Consider the following 14,786-nt stretch of genomic DNA (forward strand, 5'->3'; position numbering starts at 1 on the left):
AAGGAGCTGCAAGACGAGGCCGCAGAGATCACGCTCCACCCTGCCCAGGCGATGCCCTGCCCTGCGGACTAGCACACCCAGAGAGAGAGTACCGGTGCACAGCCAGCTGAGAAGCCTGCTCGAGGATGCAAGGCAAGGCTGCTTCTTTCACCAAGAAAGTCTTGCCTGGTAAACTAAACGGCGTATCGATGGAGCGGACACGTGATTTTACATTCTGAAGCAGGCGCCCCGCCTTACGGAACGGCGACGGTTCTCAGGGGGGCCGGGCAGGAGCCGCTCCGCGCGTCTGTCCCAGGGACCCACCCGCCTGCGGGACCTCCGGCCGCCTCGCAGGAAGCTACGACGCCCAGCCCCGTGGCTACCTGTGCAGCGAGGTGTACTCCGCGGACGCGTGCCACACACACTTCAAGTGGGAGGGCGGCCTGAGTGGCAAGGCGAGAGGCCGGCCTGCCGCGCGTACCAAGAAGGCGCTCTTCGGCCTGGGCCTAGGTGCTTGCGCCGCCCCCCTGGGCCTACCGGGCTCTGAGGGCCCTGCCCTGGACCCCCTGCCCCCCTGCCCTTGGTTCAGTCACAGCAGAGGTGGCCACACCCACACCCTCTGTGACCTCGGCGTTCCACCCTCCTGCAGCCCCGCCCGCCCCCCCTCCGCCGGTTGCCCTGGGCTACGGAAGCTGCATCCTGGGGCCAGGGGGTTCCCAGGAGGCCAAGGGAAGACACGATGGCCTTAAGTGAGTCGCAGAGGCCTTACGTGGGCTTGTGTGGTTGGGTTCACCTCTTACGTTTCACCGAACTCTGCGAGAAGACAGGGACCTGCAGCCTCACAGTTGGGCTCCACGGTAAGGTGTGCGGGACAGACCTCAAACTGACCCACGGCATGGAGCGACACCCGCCATCGAGAGGTCTACAAGAGAGCCGCTGCAGCTAGCCCACAGGTCCCAGAAAACTAGATGCCTCTTTATGTAAGTGAGTTTTGGGGAGATTTGTTGCAAAGCATTATCGCAGCAAGAGCTGACTAATACAACGTTCTCCAAATCACTGCCATGTCCACGGCTGCCACCGTGCCTACGTGTAAGGCAACTGTGTCCTCGAACTTTGAGAACTCCTGAATTCTCGGTGCCTCTCCAACACAATGTACGTGGCTAAGGTGTCCCCAGATAACCTCACTAACGTACCACCGAGACCGCCCTAAGCTTTTATTGAACGTAATGCAACGCTCTTTCTATTCGTTCTCTGTTTCTACGTGGGTAAAATGCTTTCCGTCAGTCTAAAAGGATGGAAAATCGGCACAAAACACTCTGTGGATAGTTGTTTTTCACAAAGGAAAATCACAAACGAAACAGGCATTTCGCCGGGTGCAGAGCACTAACGCCCCCTAGTGCCTCTCAATGCCAAGTGGACAGAGGCACTTCATTAAATATCGAATCCCAGCTCTCTCCGCTTGAGAGGGAGAGCAAGCCATTCTCAGGTGGAGGAGGGCTGTTTTCAGCAGCTATCTGCAACGTTCTGTGGACCTGGCCACTGTGTAGCTACAAGGAAACCTTTTGTCTGAGGAACCTAACTAAAGAAACTTGAAAGTGGAGGAAGAGAGAAAGAATGAGACAACACCCTCATCTCGGTGACTCATCCACTTATTCGTTCACTTACCAAATCAAATATCCACTACGCGTAGAGAGTCCTGGGCTGAAAACCCGCACAGAACACGGAGACGTACCCCCATTCGCAGGGAGGTTAGGTACCAGAGAGGGAGACAAGATGTAGATTACCTTACGGCAGTTCCGCACATGTCCTGTTAAAGTGTTTGCAGCTCCAGGGGAGAGAAGGGATCCAGAAATCGCTTGGATTCTCAGTGAAGTCTTCCCAGAGAAGGAGGTGCAAAATAGGCGGACTGGAAGAAACAAAAAAATTAACCTCGTGGGTAGATATGAAACGGAGCAGAGGTTCACAGATACTTAGACCCCGTTCTTTCTTGACACGTCTGGAAAGTGAAACTGAAGCCAAATTACGGAGGGCCTTGAGTGTCAGTCTTCGGAGCTTGGCCGTACGGGGTTGACAGCGGGTGCCACGGACGGCTCGGACGAGGGCAAGGGCATAACCCAAGAGCCCTGGGAGGTGTAGGAGAGGTCGCAGCGAGGGAGATAGAAAGGCATGCGATTCTCTGAAGCAGTCACCGTAACCCAGGTGTAAACTCATAAACGGTAGACGCCGAGTAAGGGCGACACAGATGGCAGGGAGGAGTACGAGGGACACTAGAAAGGAAAACGCTCAGGGCTTCACCAGGGATCGGGTGCATTCCTTTCTCCCTCTAACAGAGGTTATCAGTAACCGGGCTAGTCGCTGGGAATCAAGAGTAAGCCAAAGAGGCGTGATCTCTTCTTCCTCACGGACCACCACGGGGTAAACTTACCTACCTGAAACTGGATGGGAAAGGCGATGACGGCCATAAGCGAGAGGTGCGTGGTGTCACGTGAGCTACGGTAGGGGGACGTGATGAGCTGAGTAGGTAAGGGGACGCTTTCTTGACCAAGTGACACCTGAGAAGAGATGAGAAGGGTGAGGCGGCATCGGTCAGCTGCAAACTAAACAGAGGGACACTGCCTGCAGAGGGGCAGCACGGGCCATGCGCCGTTGTAAGTATGCAGGCCTGAGAGGAGGCCACTGTGGGCAGGATGACTGAGAATGGAAGGAAGGAGCTGCAAGACGAGGCCGCAGAGATCACGCTCCACCCTGCCCAGGCGATGCCCTGCCCTGCGGACTAGCACACCCAGAGAGAGAGTACCGGTGCACAGCCAGCTGAGAAGCCTGCTCGAGGATGCAAGGCAAGGCTGCTTCTTTCACCAAGAAAGTCTTGCCTGGTAAACTAAACGGCGTATCGATGGAGCGGACACGTGATTTTACATTCTGAAGCAGGCGCCCCGCCTTACGGAACGGCGACGGTTCTCAGGGGGGCCGGGCAGGAGCCGCTCCGCGCGTCTGTCCCAGGGACCCACCCGCCTGCGGGACCTCCGGCCGCCTCGCAGGAAGCTACGACGCCCAGCCCCGTGGCTACCTGTGCAGCGAGGTGTACTCCGCGGACGCGTGCCACACACACTTCAAGTGGGAGGGCGGCCTGAGTGGCAAGGCGAGAGGCCGGCCTGCCGCGCGTACCAAGAAGGCGCTCTTCGGCCTGGGCCTAGGTGCTTGCGCCGCCCCCCTGGGCCTACCGGGCTCTGAGGGCCCTGCCCTGGACCCCCTGCCCCCCTGCCCTTGGTTCAGTCACAGCAGAGGTGGCCACACCCACACCCTCTGTGACCTCGGCGTTCCACCCTCCTGCAGCCCCGCCCGCCCCCCCTCCGCCGGTTGCCCTGGGCTACGGAAGCTGCATCCTGGGGCCAGGGGGTTCCCAGGAGGCCAAGGGAAGACACGATGGCCTTAAGTGAGTCGCAGAGGCCTTACGTGGGCTTGTGTGGTTGGGTTCACCTCTTACGTTTCACCGAACTCTGCGAGAAGACAGGGACCTGCAGCCTCACAGTTGGGCTCCACGGTAAGGTGTGCGGGACAGACCTCAAACTGACCCACGGCATGGAGCGACACCCGCCATCGAGAGGTCTACAAGAGAGCCGCTGCAGCTAGCCCACAGGTCCCAGAAAACTAGATGCCTCTTTATGTAAGTGAGTTTTGGGGAGATTTGTTGCAAAGCATTATCGCAGCAAGAGCTGACTAATACAACGTTCTCCAAATCACTGCCATGTCCACGGCTGCCACCGTGCCTACGTGTAAGGCAACTGTGTCCTCGAACTTTGAGAACTCCTGAATTCTCGGTGCCTCTCCAACACAATGTACGTGGCTAAGGTGTCCCCAGATAACCTCACTAACGTACCACCGAGACCGCCCTAAGCTTTTATTGAACGTAATGCAACGCTCTTTCTATTCGTTCTCTGTTTCTACGTGGGTAAAATGCTTTCCGTCAGTCTAAAAGGATGGAAAATCGGCACAAAACACTCTGTGGATAGTTGTTTTTCACAAAGGAAAATCACAAACGAAACAGGCATTTCGCCGGGTGCAGAGCACTAACGCCCCCTAGTGCCTCTCAATGCCAAGTGGACAGAGGCACTTCATTAAATATCGAATCCCAGCTCTCTCCGCTTGAGAGGGAGAGCAAGCCATTCTCAGGTGGAGGAGGGCTGTTTTCAGCAGCTATCTGCAACGTTCTGTGGACCTGGCCACTGTGTAGCTACAAGGAAACCTTTTGTCTGAGGAACCTAACTAAAGAAACTTGAAAGTGGAGGAAGAGAGAAAGAATGAGACAACACCCTCATCTCGGTGACTCATCCACTTATTCGTTCACTTACCAAATCAAATATCCACTACGCGTAGAGAGTCCTGGGCTGAAAACCCGCACAGAACACGGAGACGTACCCCCATTCGCAGGGAGGTTAGGTACCAGAGAGGGAGACAAGATGTAGATTACCTTACGGCAGTTCCGCACATGTCCTGTTAAAGTGTTTGCAGCTCCAGGGGAGAGAAGGGATCCAGAAATCGCTTGGATTCTCAGTGAAGTCTTCCCAGAGAAGGAGGTGCAAAATAGGCGGACTGGAAGAAACAAAAAAATTAACCTCGTGGGTAGATATGAAACGGAGCAGAGGTTCACAGATACTTAGACCCCGTTCTTTCTTGACACGTCTGGAAAGTGAAACTGAAGCCAAATTACGGAGGGCCTTGAGTGTCAGTCTTCGGAGCTTGGCCGTACGGGGTTGACAGCGGGTGCCACGGACGGCTCGGACGAGGGCAAGGGCATAACCCAAGAGCCCTGGGAGGTGTAGGAGAGGTCGCAGCGAGGGAGATAGAAAGGCATGCGATTCTCCGAAGCAGTCACCGTAACCCAGGTGTAAACTCATAAACGGTAGACGCCGAGTAAGGGCGACACAGATGGCAGGGAGGAGTACGAGGGACACTAGAAAGGAAAACGCTCAGGGCTTCACCAGGGATCGGGTGCATTCCTTTCTCCCTCTAACAGAGGTTATCAGTAACCGGGCTAGTCGCTGGGAATCAAGAGTAAGCCAAAGAGGCGTGATCTCTTCTTCCTCACGGACCACCACGGGGTAAACTTACCTACCTGAAACTGGATGGGAAAGGCGATGACGGCCATAAGCGAGAGGTGCGTGGTGTCACGTGAGCTACGGTAGGGGGACGTGATGAGCTGAGTAGGTAAGGGGACGCTTTCTTGACCAAGTGACACCTGAGAAGAGATGAGAAGGGTGAGGCGGCATCGGTCAGCTGCAAACTAAACAGAGGGACACTGCCTGCAGAGGGGCAGCACGGGCCATGCGCCGTTGTAAGTATGCAGGCCTGAGAGGAGGCCACTGTGGGCAGGATGACTGAGAATGGAAGGAAGGAGCTGCAAGACGAGGCCGCAGAGATCACGCTCCACCCTGCCCAGGCGATGCCCTGCCCTGCGGACTAGCACACCCAGAGAGAGAGTACCGGTGCACAGCCAGCTGAGAAGCCTGCTCGAGGATGCAAGGCAAGGCTGCTTCTTTCACCAAGAAAGTCTTGCCTGGTAAACTAAACGGCGTATCGATGGAGCGGACACGTGATTTTACATTCTGAAGCAGGCGCCCCGCCTTACGGAACGGCGACGGTTCTCAGGGGGGCCGGGCAGGAGCCGCTCCGCGCGTCTGTCCCAGGGACCCACCCGCCTGCGGGACCTCCGGCCGCCTCGCAGGAAGCTACGACGCCCAGCCCCGTGGCTACCTGTGCAGCGAGGTGTACTCCGCGGACGCGTGCCACACACACTTCAAGTGGGAGGGCGGCCTGAGTGGCAAGGCGAGAGGCCGGCCTGCCGCGCGTACCAAGAAGGCGCTCTTCGGCCTGGGCCTAGGTGCTTGCGCCGCCCCCCTGGGCCTACCGGGCTCTGAGGGCCCTGCCCTGGACCCCCTGCCCCCCTGCCCTTGGTTCAGTCACAGCAGAGGTGGCCACACCCACACCCTCTGTGACCTCGGCGTTCCACCCTCCTGCAGCCCCGCCCGCCCCCCCTCCGCCGGTTGCCCTGGGCTACGGAAGCTGCATCCTGGGGCCAGGGGGTTCCCAGGAGGCCAAGGGAAGACACGATGGCCTTAAGTGAGTCGCAGAGGCCTTACGTGGGCTTGTGTGGTTGGGTTCACCTCTTACGTTTCACCGAACTCTGCGAGAAGACAGGGACCTGCAGCCTCACAGTTGGGCTCCACGGTAAGGTGTGCGGGACAGACCTCAAACTGACCCACGGCATGGAGCGACACCCGCCATCGAGAGGTCTACAAGAGAGCCGCTGCAGCTAGCCCACAGGTCCCAGAAAACTAGATGCCTCTTTATGTAAGTGAGTTTTGGGGAGATTTGTTGCAAAGCATTATCGCAGCAAGAGCTGACTAATACAACGTTCTCCAAATCACTGCCATGTCCACGGCTGCCACCGTGCCTACGTGTAAGGCAACTGTGTCCTCGAACTTTGAGAACTCCTGAATTCTCGGTGCCTCTCCAACACAATGTACGTGGCTAAGGTGTCCCCAGATAACCTCACTAACGTACCACCGAGACTGCCCTAAGCTTTTATTGAACGTAATGCAACGCTCTTTCTATTCGTTCTCTGTTTCTACGTGGGTAAAATGCTTTCCGTCAGTCTAAAAGGATGGAAAATCGGCACAAAACACTCTGTGGATAGTTGTTTTTCACAAAGGAAAATCACAAACGAAACAGGCATTTCGCCGGGTGCAGAGCACTAACGCCCCCTAGTGCCTCTCAATGCCAAGTGGACAGAGGCACTTCATTAAATATCGAATCCCAGCTCTCTCCGCTTGAGAGGGAGAGCAAGCCATTCTCAGGTGGAGGAGGGCTGTTTTCAGCAGCTATCTGCAACGTTCTGTGCACCTGGCCACTGTGTAGCTACAAGGAAACCTTTTGTCTGAGGAACCTAACTAAAGAAACTTGAAAGTGGAGGAAGAGAGAAAGAATGAGACAACACCCTCATCTCGGTGACTCATCCACTTATTCGTTCACTTACCAAATCAAATATCCACTACGCGTAGAGAGTCCTGGGCTGAAAACCCGCACAGAACACGGAGACGTACCCCCATTCGCAGGGAGGTTAGGTACCAGAGAGGGAGACAAGATGTAGATTACCTTACGGCAGTTCCGCACATGTCCTGTTAAAGTGTTTGCAGCTCCAGGGGAGAGAAGGGATCCAGAAATCGCTTGGATTCTCAGTGAAGTCTTCCCAGAGAAGGAGGTGCAAAATAGGCGGACTGGAAGAAACAAAAAAATTAACCTCGTGGGTAGATATGAAACGGAGCAGAGGTTCACAGATACTTAGACCCCGTTCTTTCTTGACACGTCTGGAAAGTGAAACTGAAGCCAAATTACGGAGGGCCTTGAGTGTCAGTCTTCGGAGCTTGGCCGTACAGGGTTGACAGCGGGTGCCACGGACGGCTCGGACGAGGGCAAGGGCATAACCCAAGAGCCCTGGGAGGTGTAGGAGAGGTCGCAGCGAGGGAGATAGAAAGGCATGCGATTCTCCGAAGCAGTCACCGTAACCCAGGTGTAAACTCATAAACGGTAGACGCCGAGTAAGGGCGACACAGATGGCAGGGAGGAGTACGAGGGACACTAGAAAGGAAAACGCTCAGGGCTTCACCAGGGATCGGGTGCATTCCTTTCTCCCTCTAACAGAGGTTATCAGTAACCGGGCTAGTCGCTGGGAATCAAGAGTAAGCCAAACAGGCGTGATCTCTTCTTCCTCACGGACCACCACGGGGTAAACTTACCTACCTGAAACTGGATGGGAAAGGCGATGACGGCCATAAGCGAGAGGTGCGTGGTGTCACGTGAGTTACGGTAGGGGGACGTGATGAGCTGAGTAGGTAAGGGGACGCTTTCTTGACCAAGTGACACCTGAGAAGAGATGAGAAGGGTGAGGCGGCATCGGTCAGCTGCAAACTAAACAGAGGGACACTGCCTGCAGAGGGGCAGCACGGGCCATGCGCCGTTGTAAGTATGCAGGCCTGAGAGGAGGCCACTGTGGGCAGGATGACTGAGAATGGAAGGAAGGAGCTGCAAGACGAGGCCGCAGAGATCACGCTCCACCCTGCCCAGGCGATGCCCTGCCCTGCGGACTAGCACACCCAGAGAGAGAGTACCGGTGCACAGCCAGCTGAGAAGCCTGCTCGAGGATGCAAGGCAAGGCTGCTTCTTTCACCAAGAAAGTCTTGCCTGGTAAACTAAACGGCGTATCGATGGAGCGGACACGTGATTTTACATTCTGAAGCAGGCGCCCCGCCTTACGGAACGGCGACGGTTCTCAGGGGGGCCGGGCAGGAGCCGCTCCGTGCGTCTGTCCCAGGGACCCACCCGCCTGCGGGACCTCCGGCCGCCTCGCAGGAAGCTACGACGCCCAGCCCCGTGGCTACCTGTGCAGCGAGGTGTACTCCGCGGACGCGTGCCACACACACTTCAAGTGGGAGGGCGGCCTGAGTGGCAAGGCGAGAGGCCGGCCTGCCGCGCGTAGCAAGAAGGCGCTCTTCGGCCTGGGCCTAGGTGCTTGCGCCGCCCCCCTGGGCCTACCGGGCTCTGAGGGCCCTGCCCTGGACCCCCTGCCCCCCTGCCCTTGGTTCAGTCACAGCAGAGGTGGCCACACCCACACCCTCTGTGACCTCGGCGTTCCACCCTCCTGCAGCCCCGCCCGCCCCCCCTCCGCCGGTTGCCCTGGGCTACGGAAGCTGCATCCTGGGGCCAGGGGGTTCCCAGGAGGCCAAGGGAAGACACGATGGCCTTAAGTGAGTCGCAGAGGCCTTACGTGGGCTTGTGTGGTTGGGTTCACCTCTTACGTTTCACCGAACTCTGCGAGAAGACAGGGACCTGCAGCCTCACAGTTGGGCTCCACGGTAAGGTGTGCGGGACAGACCTCAAACTGACCCACGGCATGGAGCGACACCCGCCATCGAGAGGTCTACAAGAGAGCCGCTGCAGCTAGCCCACAGGTCCCAGAAAACTAGATGCCTCTTTATGTAAGTGAGTTTTGGGGAGATTTGTTGCAAAGCATTATCGCAGCAAGAGCTGACTAATACAACGTTCTCCAAATCACTGCCATGTCCACGGCTGCCACCGTGCCTACGTGTAAGGCAACTGTGTCCTCGAACTTTGAGAACTCCTGAATTCTCGGTGCCTCTCCAACACAATGTACGTGGCTAAGGTGTCCCCAGATAACCTCACTAACGTACCACCGAGACCGCCCTAAGCTTTTATTGAACGTAATGCAACGCTCTTTCTATTCGTTCTCTGTTTCTACGTGGGTAAAATGCTTTCCGTCAGTCGAAAAGGATGGAAAATCGGCACAAAACACTCTGTGGATAGTTGTTTTTCACAAAGGAAAATCACAAACGAAACAGGCATTTTGCCGGGTGCAGAGCACTAACGCCCCCTAGTGCCTCTCAATGCCAAGTGGACAGAGGCACTTCATTAAATATCGAATCCCAGCTCTCTCCGCTTGAGAGGGAGAGCAAGCCATTCTCAGGTGGAGGAGGGCTGTTTTCAGCAGCTATCTGCAACGTTCTGTGGACCTGGCCACTGTGTAGCTACAAGGAAACCTTTTGTCTGAGGAACCTAACTAAAGAAACTTGAAAGTGGAGGAAGAGAGAAAGAATGAGACAACACCCTCATCTCGGTGACTCATCCACTTATTCGTTCACTTACCAAATCAAATATCCACTACGCGTAGAGAGTCCTGGGCTGAAAACCCGCACAGAACACGGAGACGTACCCCCATTCGCAGGGAGGTTAGGTACCAGAGAGGGAGACAAGATGTAGATTACCTTACGGCAGTTCCGCACATGTCCTGTTAAAGTGTTTGCAGCTCCAGGGGAGAGAAGGGATCCAGAAATCGCTTGGATTCTCAGTGAAGTCTTCCCAGAGAAGGAGGTGCAAAATAGGCGGACTGGAAGAAACAAAAAAATTAACCTCGTGGGTAGATATGAAACGGAGCAGAGGTTCACAGATACTTAGACCCCGTTCTTTCTTGACACGTCTGGAAAGTGAAACTGAAGCCAAATTACGGAGGGCCTTGAGTGTCAGTCTTCGGAGCTTGGCCGTACGGGGTTGACAGCGGGTGCCACGGACGGCTCGGACGAGGGCAAGGGCATAACCCAAGAGCCCTGGGAGGTGTAGGAGAGGTCGCAGCGAGGGAGATAGAAAGGCATGCGATTCTCCGAAGCAGTCACCGTAACCCAGGTGTAAACTCATAAACGGTAGACGCCGAGTAAGGGCGACACAGATGGCAGGGAGGAGTACGAGGGACACTAGAAAGGAAAACGCTCAGGGCTTCACCAGGGATCGGGTGCATTCCTTTCTCCCTCTAACAGAGGTTATCAGTAACCGGGCTAGTCGCTGGGAATCAAGAGTAAGCCAAAGAGGCGTGATCTCTTCTTCCTCACGGACCACCACGGGGTAAACTTACCTACCTGAAACTGGATGGGAAAGGCGATGACGGCCATAAGCGAGAGGTGCGTGGTGTCACGTGAGCTACGGTAGGGGGACGTGATGAGCTGAGTAGGTAAGGGGACGCTTTCTTGACCAAGTGACACCTGAGAAGAGATGAGAAGGGTGAGGCGGCATCGGTCAGCTGCAAACTAAACAGAGGGACACTGCCTGCAGAGGGGCAGCACGGGCCATGCGCCGTTGTAAGTATGCAGGCCTGAGAGGAGGCCACTGTGGGCAGGATGACTGAGAATGGAAGGAAGGAGCTGCAAGACGAGGCCGCAGAGATCACGCTCCACCCTGCCCAGGCGATGCCCTGCCCTGCGGACTAGCACACCCAGAGAGAGAGTACCGGTGCACAGCCAGCTGAGAAGCCTGCTCGAGGATGCAAGGCAAGGCTGCTTCTTTCACCAAGAAAGTCTTGCCTGGTAAACTAAACGGCGTATCGATGGAGCGGACACGTGATTTTACATTCTGAAGCAGGCGCCCCGCCTTACGGAACGGCGACGGTTCTCAGGGGGGCCGGGCAGGAGCCGCTCCGCGCGTCTGTCCCAGGGACCCACCCGCCTGCGGGACCTCCGGCCGCCTCGCAGGAAGCTACGACGCCCAGCCCCGTGGCTCCCTGTGCAGCGAGGTGTACTCCGCGGACGCGTGCCACACACACTTCAAGTGGGAGGGCGGCCTGAGTGGCAAGGCGAGAGGCCGGCCTGCCGCGCGTACCAAGAAGGCGCTCTTCGGCCTGGGCCTAGGTGCTTGCGCCGCCCCCCTGGGCCTACCGGGCTCTGAGGGCCCTGCCCTGGACCCCCTGCCCCCCTGCCCTTGGTTCAGTCACAGCAGAGGTGGCCACACCCACACCCTCTGTGACCTCGGCGTTCCACCCTCCTGCAGCCCCGCCCGCCCCCCCTCCGCCGGTTGCCCTGGGCTACGGAAGCTGCATCCTGGGGCCAGGGGGTTCCCAGGAGGCCAAGGGAAGACACGATGGCCTTAAGTGAGTCGCAGAGGCCTTACGTGGGCTTGTGTGGTTGGGTTCACCTCTTACGTTTCACCGAACTCTGCGAGAAGACAGGGACCTGCAGCCTCACAGTTGGGCTCCACGGTAAGGTGTGCGGGACAGACCTCAAACTGACCCACGGCATGGAGCGACACCCGCCATCGAGAGGTCTACAAGAGAGCCGCTGCAGCTAGCCCACAGGTCCCAGAAAACTAGATGCCTCTTTATGTAAGTGAGTTTTGGGGAGATTTGTTGCAAAGCATTATCGCAGCAAGAGCTGACTAATACAACGTTCTCCAAATCACTGCCATGTCCACGGCTGCCACCGTGCCTACGTGTAAGGCAACTGTGTCCTCGAACTTTGAGAACTCCTGAATTCTCGGTGCCTCTCCAACACAATGTACGTGGCTAAGGTGTCCCCAGATAACCTCACTAACGTACCACCGAGACCGCCCTAAGCTTTTATTGAACGTAATGCAACGCTCTTTCTATTCGTTCTCTGTTTCTACGTGGGTAAAATGCTTTCCGTCAGTCGAAAAGGATGGAAAATCGGCACAAAACACTCTGTGGATAGTTGTTTTTCACAAAGGAAAATCACAAACGAAACAGGCATTTCGCCGGGTGCAGAGCACTAACGCCCCCTAGTGCCTCTCAATGCCAAGTGGACAGAGGCACTTCATTAAATATCGAATCCCAGCTCTCTCCGCTTGAGAGGGAGAGCAAGCCATTCTCAGGTGGAGGAGGGCTGTTTTCAGCAGCTATCTGCAACGTTCTGTGGACCTGGCCACTGTGTAGCTACAAGGAAACCTTTTGTCTGAGGAACCTAACTAAAGAAACTTGAAAGTGGAGGAAGAGAGAAAGAATGAGACAACACCCTCATCTCGGTGACTCATCCACTTATTCGTTCACTTACCAAATCAAATATCCACTACGCGTAGAGAGTCCTGGGCTGAAAACCCGCACAGAACACGGAGACGTACCCCCATTCGCAGGGAGGTTAGGTACCAGAGAGGGAGACAAGATGTAGATTACCTTACGGCAGTTCCGCACATGTCCTGTTAAAGTGTTTGCAGCTCCAGGGGAGAGAAGGGATCCAGAAATCGCTTGGATTCTCAGTGAAGTCTTCCCAGAGAAGGAGGTGCAAAATAGGCGGACTGGAAGAAACAAAAAAATTAACCTCGTGGGTAGATATGAAACGGAGCAGAGGTGCACAGATACTTAGACCCCGTTCTTTCTTGACACGTCTGGAAAGTGAAACTGAAGCCAAATTACGGAGGGCCTTGAGTGTCAGTCTTCGGAGCTTGGCTGTACGGGGTTGACAGCGGGTGCCACGGACGGCTCGGACGAGGGCAAGGGCATAACCCAAGAGCCCTGGGAGGTGTAGGAGAGGTCGCAGCGAGGGAGATAGAAAGGCATGCGATTCTCCGAAGCAGTCACCGTAACCCAGGTGTAAACTCATAAACGGTAGACGCCGAGTAAGGGCGACACAGATGGCAGGGAGGAGTACGAGGGACACTAGAAAGGAAAACGCTCAGGGCTTCACCAGGGATCGGGTGCATTCCTTTCTCCCTCTAACAGAGGTTATCAGTAACCGGGCTAGTCGCTGGGAATCAAGAGTAAGCCAAAGAGGCGTGATCTCTTCTTCCTCACGGACCACCACGGGGTAAACTTACCTACCTGAAACTGGATGGGAAAGGCGATGACGGCCATAAGCGAGAGGTGCGTGGTGTCACGTGAGCTACGGTAGGGGGACGTGATGAGCTGAGTAGGTAAGGGGACGCTTTCTTGACCAAGTGACACCTGAGAAGAGATGAGAAGGGTGAGGCAGCATCGGTCAGCTGCAAACTAAACAGAGGGACACTGCCTGCAGAGGGGCAGCACGGGCCATGCGCCGTTGTAAGTATGCAGGCCTGAGAGGAGGCCACTGTGGGCAGGATGACTGAGAATGGAAGGAAGGAGCTGCAAGACGAGGCCGCAGAGATCACGCTCCACCCTGCCCAGGCGATGCCCTGCCCTGCGGACTAGCACACCCAGAGAGAGAGTACCGGTGCACAGCCAGCTGAGAAGCCTGCTCGAGGATGCAAGGCAAGGCTGCTTCTTTCACCAAGAAAGTCTTGCCTGGTAAACTAAACGGCGTATCGATGGAGCGGACACGTGATTTTACATTCTGAAGCAGGCGCCCCGCCTTACGGAACGGCGACGGTTCTCAGGGGGGCCGGGCAGGAGCCGCTCCGCACGTCTGTCCCAGGGACCCACCCGCCTGCGGGACCTCCGGCCGCCTCGCAGGAAGCTACGACGCCCAGCCCCGTGGCTACCTGTGCAGCGAGGTGTACTCCGCGGACGCGTGCCACACACACTTCAAGTGGGAGGGCGGCCTGAGTGGCAAGGCGAGAGGCCGGCCTGCCGCGCGTACCAAGAAGGCGCTCTTCGACCTGGGCCTAGGTGCTTGCGCCGCCCCCCTGGGCCTACCGGGCTCTGAGGGCCCTGCCCTGGACCCCCTGCCCCCCTGCCCTTGGTTCAGTCACAGCAGAGGTGGCCACACCCACACCCTCTGTGACCTCGGCGTTCCACCCTCCTGCAGCCCCGCCCGCCCCCCCTCCGCCGGTTGCCCTGGGCTACGGAAGCTGCATCCTGGGGCCAGGGGGTTCCCAGGAGGCCAAGGGAAGACACGATGGCCTTAAGTGAGTCGCAGAGGCCTTACGTGGGCTTGTGTGGTTGGGTTCACCTCTTACGTTTCACCGAACTCTGCGAGAAGACAGGGACCTGCAGCCTCACAGTTGGGCTCCACGGTAAGGTGTGCGGGACAGACCTCAAACTGACCCACGGCATGGAGCGACACCCGCCATCGAGAGGTCTACAAGAGAGCCGCTGCAGCTAGCCCACAGGTCCCAGAAAACTAGATGCCTCTTTATGTAAGTGAGTTTTGGGGAGATTTGTTGCAAAGCATTATCGCAGCAAGAGCTGACTAATACAACGTTCTCCAAATCACTGCCATGTCCACGGCTGCCACCGTGCCTACGTGTAAGGCAACTGTGTCCTCGAACTTTGAGAACTCCTGAATTCTCGGTGCCTCTCCAACACAATGTACGTGGCTAAGGTGTCCCCAGATAACCTCACTAACGTACCACCGAGACCGCCCTAAGCTTTTATTGAACGTAATGCAACGCTCTTTCTATTCGTTCTCTGTTTCTACGTGGGTAAAATGCTTTCCGTCAGTCTAAAAGGATGGAAAATCGGCACAAAACACTCTGTGGATAGTTGTTTTTCACAAAGGAAAATCACAAACGAAACAGGCATTTCGCCGGGTGCAGAGCACTAA

The sequence above is a fragment of the Stenella coeruleoalba genome, assembly GCF_951394435.1.
Source record: "Stenella coeruleoalba genome assembly, chromosome: 1".
Taxonomy (NCBI): Eukaryota; Metazoa; Chordata; class Mammalia; order Artiodactyla; family Delphinidae; genus Stenella; species Stenella coeruleoalba.